The sequence below is a fragment of the Euprymna scolopes genome, chromosome 37 (genome assembly GCF_053919585.1).
Source record: "Euprymna scolopes isolate OS-2025 chromosome 37, ASM5391958v1, whole genome shotgun sequence".
NCBI classification, from domain to species: domain Eukaryota; kingdom Metazoa; phylum Mollusca; class Cephalopoda; order Sepiida; family Sepiolidae; genus Euprymna; species Euprymna scolopes.
In genome coordinates, this window is record NC_136518.1 from 67181460 (window position 1) to 67191327 (window position 9868).

The 9868-nt window shown below is 33.3% G+C and overlaps 1 pseudogene; it reads right to left on the bottom strand.

The window, feature by feature from the left end:
• Nucleotides 1–8862: 8862 nt before the first annotated feature.
• On the bottom strand, nt 8863–8979 carry LOC145261328 (5S ribosomal RNA; annotated as a pseudogene).
• Nucleotides 8980–9868: the final 889 nt, after the last annotated feature.

Consider the following 9868-nt stretch of genomic DNA (forward strand, 5'->3'; position numbering starts at 1 on the left):
TATAGTGATTTCATTTTTTATTATTATTATTATTATTATTATTATTATTATTATTATTATTATTATTATTATTATTGTTGTTGTTGTTATTGTTCGTTGTTAGGAAGTCTTATTAAAAGTGAGTCTTAGAGAGGCTTATTAAGAGAGATGTTGCGTTCTGTGTTCGTGTTATGAAGAGATTCATATATATAAAATGGCCATACTTAGAAGTGTAGTAGAAGCTCTTAGAGTGAGGAGACAGTGTTGAGACAGTCTTAGTGTTGACATTGTAGATATGAGATGTAGAGACATGGGGTATGTGAAGACATTTTAAAACACAGGATATATAAGACATATAATGACAATTTCACTTTACCTTTTGGTAGAATTACGGCACAAAGACGACTTTATAAAAACAGATGATGATACGTTTATTTCTTCTTCGACCGGTCGGTGGTTTTCTTAGTCAGGAATTCAAAGTTTTACATTCTATGTTTCAAAGGTGACCGTCTCGCTTCCAGTCGTTCGACTGTCCATCTCTGGACTCCAGATTGTCGTCTGTCGTCCTCAGACTCTCTCCGCTTAACTCTAAAGTCTCTAACTATATCGAGAACTTCCCATTTTCCATGACGTCATACACATGTTAAAACATGTGTATTCTTTCACGTGTTCTGGAAATGCGTGTCCAAAACATTTTCCTTTGTTTACAGAAGGAATTCTTACCTATATTTCCAGTAACCTATATTTCCAATATGTTAAAAACATGTTTATTAAATTATCCTATAGTTGGATTCCTCAATTCAAGTTCATAACAGAATTGCCAAATGCACATTCCTTTTCTTAAAACTATTTTATATCTAAGCTAAACAATGGTTTGTTTTTACATTCCATTTTCTAATTCTCTCTCGTAATCTATTTCTAACCCTAAATTACGAGGTTCGAATTTCGTCTATTCTATTTCATTTTTTACATTTAACTAATTCCCTATTTTCATACTTACATGAAAGGGGACAACCCTTATCATGTAACATCATCCCGTCGTCCCCTGGTGCTCTCCAGTTTGCCATTTTCCCTATGGCTTTCTTTAGGGTTGCCTTGCTGATTTCATTCACTGTTCCTTCTTCTATTTGTTGTGACTCTTCTTTCATGTCTTTCAGCCACTCGGCATTTCTATTGTGATCTCGTAGTTCTTCCCATATTTTTCTCCGGTAGAGTTTTATATTTGTTGGATTTGGTTGTTCTGTTTTTGTTTTTCCTCCGTTCACATTTTGATAGAATTGGCCTTCAACAGTTTCAAATGTCCTGTGTTGTTTGCATTGTTCAGATTTATATCTATATCCTCCCAATCTCGCTTCTTTTGTTTTTATTTTTTGGTTCAGTTCTTTATGTTTCTTGTTTAGTCTCTCCCTGCCAGTTACATTTCCAATATTCTGTTTTCTCCATTATTATTATTATTATTATTATTATTATTATTATTATTATTATTATTGTTGTTGTTGTTGTTATTATTATTATTAATATTGTTGTTGTTATTATTATTGTTGTTATTATTGTTATTATTATTATTATTATTATTATTATTATTATTATTATTATTGTGTTTATTGGCTCACAAGGAGCTTTCATGCAGGTCTTCAGAGATATTTCCCTGAAAACAGCATGTGGTGTTTCCTGGAAACTGAGTGACAACACGTCTCCCTAGGTTCCAGTACTCTCCACCTCTTTCGAAAGCATTTGCAAGTAAATTTGCATTATCGCACAGCTGCTTGCGATTGATTTCTCATTGGCAGCAGCTACTGGTCTTTGCTGGGATTTGAGTGACAAAAAGCCTCCCCAAGATCCCAGTTCCCTTCACACTTATCCGGCTGAGGTATGGTCAGTTAATCGGCCTTTCCTTCCTCCTTGACTCTACTTGCTTATTTGGTCTCACTTTTGGGAGGGCAGAGATGTGGTATTATTATTATTATTATTATTATTATTATTATTATTATTATTATTTGTATTATTAATATTATTATTATTATTATTATTTGTATTATTATTATTAGTATTATTATTAGTAGTAGTAGTTGTAGTAGTAGCAGCAGTAGTAGTAATAGTAGCAGTAGTAGTAGTAGTAGTAGTAGTCGTAGTAGTAGTAGTAGTAGTAGTAGTAGTAGTAGTAGTAGTAGTAGTAGAATAATAATAATAATAAGAAGAAGTATTGATCTTGTTGTTTGTCCTGTTCAAAGCGAATTAATAAAAAATTGTGGGAGATGGAAGTGTTGTAGAACCCGAAGGGAAGGTTGATTACATGAACGAATGTTTTGTAAGGTAGAAAACACTGAGCGCAATTATTGAAAAAGTGGTGGTGGGCATCTTTTTTTTTTCATATACGCTAGTAAAATAAAAGAAGGATGGATATTAAATGAACTCAGTGAGTCGATAAGAGTATCTAAAAAGGAGGCAGATGAGCGCGATGAAAACATCCATAAACAAACGCAATAATAAAGTTTGACATACAACGCTCCTCTAACACAACATTCTGACACGACGTCAGTTTGTAGCTCACAAAAACCGAGTGTGAGGGAAGAACATAACTTAAAATTTCACTGGAAGTCCGATTCATTTGATCTCGTTCGATTGAGTAAAAATACACGTACTTTTAAATGTTTACGGGTAGTTTCATGCAGAAAAAGAAATTGCAATATTTTAGGATATATATATATTCCACAGCAGACTCATTCATATGTAATATATTGAGGTTGGAATTTTGTAGATGTTCAGCGTAAATAGAGACGGCCCGATATTATTGTAACTCTTTTGTTAAAACAGCAGTAGTATTTATCTAAGCTACCATGGAAACACAGTGTAGCCCAGTCGTTAGGTATGCTTAAATGTGCTATTTTAGTTCTTGCAAATTTCGTATATATTATGATTATGTTGGGTATGAATTGGGTGTATCAGCTTGAATCAAAACCAAAATCTATGAAATATAAACATATAACACTTCAGTTTCGACAGCTATAATCGAAACCGAAACCAAAACTTATGAAGTTTTATATATATATATATATATATATATATATATATATATATATATATATATATTTATATATATATATACACACATATATATATATAAATATATATATACATACATATATATATATATATATATATATTATGATGATTGCAACGTCTTGTCAGACGAGTGCCACTCCCTGACCCATTTAAAATCCATGAGCCCAAATATCTGAGGGAGTATCTATACGAATATGATGTTACAGAGTCTTAGCTTTGTACGACAGCTAAGTCTCTCTCTCAGTTAAAAATGTTGAGATCCAGCAACAAGCAAGAGCAAGATAGCCAGCAACAAATTAAACTGCAGACCAGCTTACTGCGGGTACATGTCTTCCGCTTTATGGTTTTTTAAATCAGAGATTTGCTTCTCCTAGAAAGGTTGCCTTCACCACGGCTTATAGGAGCCCTCTCTTCCCCAATACACACACACACACACACACACACCAATATACACGGTGCTAGTTGGCCGTTGACCCAGAAAATAATATATATACACACACACATATATATATATATATATCATAATATATATATATATGTATATATATATATATATATATTAATATATATATATATATTATGATATATTTATTTTAGTAAGTAAAAATAATGGAAACCGATATAAAACCTTTTGGTAATCTGCCGGCTTTGCTTTTAGCGGGATAATCCACGAAGTTCATAAGTAAAAAAAAAATATTACATTACAAAGAATTTATTTTTAGTTCTCTCTTTACTAGACAGAGTACGAATATTTCCTTTTCATCTCTCAGCTTGCTAATGTATTATTTTACTCTTTTAAACCCCAATCAAAGTATTTTGCCACTTGGCCGTACGCGACTATTATTTAGGACCATGTTTACAAGGTAGTATCTAAGAAGATGACCCAGATGTCTGTTCCCGTTACACTTAAACTTCTGTATGTGCGTCAAGCCAGAGAGGTAGTAAAAAAGGAGAGAATTTCAAAGTCTAGACGTCGGAGGGAAATAACATATTAAAGTAGATGGCTTGTTGGTGTCTAGGACCCTCTCCACTATAGGAGTGGAGTCTTCCTGCTAGACGCGTTAGTCGACGTTGTGTATGCCGAGAGTGTACCAAAATATTAGATTTTTCATCAATGGTACTCAGTAAATATATATATATATATATATATATATATTTATATATATATATATATATATATATATATATATATATATATATATATATATTTGTGATACCAGTGATATATATAAAACTTAGTTTTTGTATGTAAACAATAATTTACATATTTAGCACCGAAATTCCTTCTAATTTTAATAAAAATTAGAATGAATATTCCTGGTAAATGTTTTTAATATATTTACGTACGTAGAGTAGAACACCGGAATATGATGGCCCTAGGATACGGTTTGGTTCAAGTTACGATGTGGAATATGATATTTACTCCCCCCCTGGTTACAGTATTTCCCTCGTCTTACGGTATTATTTGTAATATCATTTGATAATATACGCGATCATTATATTCTGTACTGTATTTTGTTATTAATGTTTTATATCGTATCCCGGGGTCATTATATATGTATATATATATATATATATATATATATATAATTATATATATATATATGGATATACATATATATATATATATATATATGTATGTATAAGAAAACGTAGTTAATAAACCATGTTACAAAAAAACACTTTGAAAAGGAGTTAAAAACATATTTAATTTTAAAAAGGAAGCACAAAATAAGTGGATGGTCCTTAATCCGCGGAGTTTCGAAAACATACTTTCCTTCTCATCAGAGGTTATGATTAAGCAAAATGCGGGATCGGATTTTGCTTGCGAAAGTATTTGATGAAGCTACAATAATTCATAGATTTACTTGGTAACAAATAGTGAGGCAGAGGGAAAATGGCGAAGAAAAAGTTTATTTCACTTTTGGTTTATTTTACTTCAGTCGAAGTTCTCAAAAATCAAGGGACCCACAACCTGGGGCTAACACTTGACCTCCTTATGAGATACATAGATATTCGAATGTTCCATTTAATTTCTTTATTTCTCAAACACTGAGTTAGTAAAGAAATTGAGAACTTACTTTTCCTCTCCCCAATTAACCATTTTTATACCTTGTAGTATATCTTTCATGTTGGTCTCATAGTCTTGCTGGATTCCAGGACAAGAATTTATCAAGTCTGGTCGAGTATCCAGCTTCCTGCTATTACTTGAGGTAATATCACTTGGAGAAAGTGCATCATTCCTCAGTAAAGCTGTGGAGTAGCCGTAGTGAGGAGATCTTATTTGGGCTGCGAATATTATGTGATTTTAAATATTTGGTCAGGGTTTACTTCTATGTAAAAAGTATCCTCATGCCAGATTGTTCTGACAAACCCCTGTACAGAGAGAGCTTAGACACTCGATGATAGTGTCTAATAGGCATTCAAGTTATCTCCTATTTCACTTTTTTTTTCTTCCTTTGAAGATTGTAATGCTGGGTATGGGGCAGCCAAACCAGCTGCCAACATTGCCCCGCTTTTTTATTGAAACCAACCGAGAGCTCTTTTTGGTATCCTCGCTGTTCCCTTAAGTGCAATTGTCTGAATCTCTTTTGCACTTGGTTCACCAGGCAGGACTTCAGGTTCTTCTTCATAAGTCCTGTGGCACCTATGATAACTGGTGTGATCGATATCCCCTTTAGGTTCCAGTTTCTTTTCATATCATACATGAGACCTTGGTATTTGGTCTGTTTCTCTATTTCAGACCTGTTAAGACCGACATCATTAGGGACACTCACTTCAATCAAGGGTGCAACTCTCTCTGACTTATTACATATAACTATGTCAGGTTTCACAGCAGCATTTTTATGGATAGTCTGGTAATGGGTAAAATATCAAATAACTATAAAATCCAAAAAAGTTGGTTAAGTTTCCATTTCCACAAGTAAAATCCAAGGGAATCGCGTAATTGGAAGATGGTCCAAAGTAATCCAAACCCGGAAATTGCGTGGAATAATTCAAAAATGGGGGCAAGGAAAAGGGAATGAGTTTAAATAATATTATTAAAAGGATGATAAGATGTGCGTAGAAAAAAGAATTGCATTATATAATGAACTTCGTTGATTATCCCGCCAAAAGCAAAGCGGGCAGATGACCACAAGGTTTTATATCAGTTTCCATTATTTTTACTTACTAAAATAAATATATCATAATGTATATATATATATATATATATATAATTTTTTTCTGTAAAAGTCTGAGGAAGCTACAGACGACGAAAAAACGGCCGCGTAGCTGAAACAATAATGTAACTTAACAGAAACTTACGGTAATAAAAATAAAACGTGTATATATATATGTATATATATATATATATATAATAAATAAATAAAACGTATATATATATATATATAATAAATAAAACGTACCTATATATATATATATATATATATATATATATATATATGTTATATTTTTATTACCGTATCTTTGTGTTGAGTTACATTATTGTTTCAGCTACCCGGCCGTTGTTTTGGGCGGCTGTAGCTTCCTCAGACTTTTACAGAATATATATATATATATATATATATATATATATATATACACATTATGTTATATTCATTTTAGTAAGTAAAAATAATGGAAACTGATATAAAATCTTGTGGTCATCTGCCCGCTTTGCTTTTGGCGGGATAATCCACGAAGTTCATAAGTATAAAAAATATTACATTACAAAGAATTTATTTTTAGTATTCTCTTTACTAGACAGAGTGCGAATATTTCCTTTTTATCTCTCAGCTTGCTAATGTATTATTTTCAGTTTTCATTAATTACTATTTCTACTATATATATATACATATATATATATATATATATATATATATATATATATATATATATATATATATATTCTGTCTTTAATAATGTAGTGTCTTTTTGTTGAGTGAATGTACATTATACGTCGGATGGGATTTGATCTCACTTTACTGTTTGTAATAATGCCCCTTACTGCGTTCGATTGTATTATATGCCTGTCTTTCGTAATTAAATGTCTTCCTCTGGTCCAGATTATGTGGAGAAGGGTTGAGAAAGTGAAGTAATACTGGTCTTTCGCAGGCTATGCAGCTGAGTTCAAACATTACGCTAACCGACCTATAAACACACCCTGTTCAAAGGGCACGGGTGTGATTGAAGATATAAAATATCTGACGGGTGGATTGATGTGTCAGCTTTCAAGCACATGGAGTCTGGGTTAAAAGACGCTACGTGGCTTAGTAATTATAGGGTATCACGCTAGTTCAGTACAGTAGGAAGGAAAGGCTGGTTAATGGTGATGCGAGTGTATGAGAGACAGTAATAAGAGAAAGACAAAGAAAGAAAAAGACACCGAGAAGAGATAGAGAGAAAGAGAGATAGAGAAAGAGAGGGAGAAGGAGAAAGAGAAAAAGAGAGAGTAAGAGAGAGAAAGACAGAAAAAGACAGAGAGAAAGAAAGAGAGAGAAAGAAAGAGAGAGGAAGAGAGAGCAAGAGAGAAAGATATATAGAGAGAGAGAAAGAGAGAGATATAGAAAGAGAGAGAAAACGAGAGAAAGAGAGAGAGAAAGAGAAAGAGAAAGAGAGAGATTGAGAGAGAGAAAGCGAAAACAAGAGAGAAAGAGAAAGAGAGAGAAAGAGAAGGAGAGAGAGAAAGAGAGAGAGAGAAAGAGAGAGCAGGTCGAGTGGGATCAGTAAAATGAGTGAAGAAGAACATATTGTGTGGTAGCGATATTTAATTTAGAGATCGATCTCGCAAGGTCATCCGAGAAAAAACAGGGGGAAACATATTTGGAAAGAGAGAGATTTATAGAATGGCAGACAAAGAATGGGAGTTGGACGAAAAAGATTGCTGTAGAGATAGGGTAAGTGCAAGTGTAAAGAAACATAAAGAGTCAGAAATATATTAGAGAGTATGATAAAATAAAGAGCCATAACGAGGGAAAGAAGGCAAGTGAAAGAAGAAAATATAGAAAGAAATTCATAATTAATTTCCTGAAGCATTCGAATAAAGAAGAATTGCCTTTGTATGCACGTGTGCATGTACAGAGAGAGGGAGAGAAGAATGGGCTCAACAGAGACGGATGAGAGGGTTGAAAGAGGGAGGCGAGATGGAAAAAATAGAGTGACGGATAGAAAAATTATTGAACGTGTGTGTGTATTTGTGTGTGTGTGTGTGTGTGCGTGCGTTTGTGCCTGTGTGTATGCATGTACATTGCAGGTAGTGAGAGATTAGTACAGAGATGACTTGACATATATATTCGTAACTTTTCTTGAAATAAAAAAGAGGAAAAGAGAAGAAAGATTGTGATATACAGGAGTATTTTTTTTTCTTTACAAAGGGTCTCCATTTACCAAGGCCTGGAGGCCTCTCGAGGGTAAGGGTTAATGAGTGTACAAAAATCAATGTCAAAGTCGTAGTAACCGTAAGTAGTGGAAATTTGGTAAATTGGATTACTATAAGGGATGGCTCATCAAGAACTTGTTTACGTTAGACTTGAAGACGACCATATTATAGTCAGTTGGAAAGCAGGAAAACGGCAGAGAGTTCCACAATCGTGCAGTTCTGAGATAGAAGATTTGTTCATAGAATCTACGTTTAGGTTTAAATATAGATAAAGTGTGGGGGGAAATTATTGATAATGGTTTCAACTAGACGAGTGCGTATCCAGAAAGTCAGGCCAAAGGAGCCATAGATTGGAGCCCAGACGAGCACTTGCCATGAAAATAACGATAAAGCAGAGACAGACTTGCTACGCTTACTCTGTGGGAATGAGGTTGTAGGAAAGAGAATAGATACGCGAAAAGCACATAGAGCGCCTAGAATTCCCAAATGGTCACCCATCTGGTACTAGCCAGACTCAAGGTTGCTTAACTTCGGTGATCTGACGAGAACCGGTGTTTCAACCTGATTATGCCCTACTTTATAATATTACCTAACATGCACGGATATAGGTAAATAAATATACACTCGTTACGAACACTTACATACCCCCTACGGCCAATATAGACGTTCAAACGCAGTGGATTTGTAAATATATGCTTATTTACACCCTTTTTGACCTACATACATCTTAAATATATCTTTCTTCGTTTGAATTTTACGTATACATTTGCCCGTAATATACACTGGAAACACTTCAGAATATCTACGTATCCGTACCTTTTATTATGCCGAATCCGTTGCTTTAAATTTATAGAAGCAAGATCCACTTTAAATTTCAAATAGATATTATTAAATTAAATTCATCTGTATATAGTATTACAGTTTTTTTCCCATTTTCTATGATATGGCCTGAGACAATGTCGAATTTGTGATAAGATAGACGGTTTAAGAAGTCTTACGAGACGTAATATTTACCATTTAATCCCGGGCAACATCGCGTAACTGATAGTGAATAAACAAATGTTATTAAAATGCCAATAAATGACAAAAATCTTGTTTAAAGATTGAAACAAGATTTAATAAAGCGTGAAAAATATAGATAGAAATATTTTGAAAAATATATAATTTAAAACAAAAACAAAAACAAAACTATCCGCCATTTTTATATATGATGTCTTCGAGGGTAGATGTTCTAGGAAGAATTCAAAATGGCTGTTCTTAAAACTGTCTGAAGTAGGATCTGTTGACGAAAAAATTACGTGGGCAACATAAACAAAACAATATGGAAACGTATTTTCTATTGTATACATAAAACAGACGAAAACAAATTCAATGAAAGTTATTGCGGAAAATCTCAAGAGGGGACGCCATTGAAAACATTTTACATAAAAAGATGGCGACTTGGTTGTAGCTGGAAATACTTGGAAA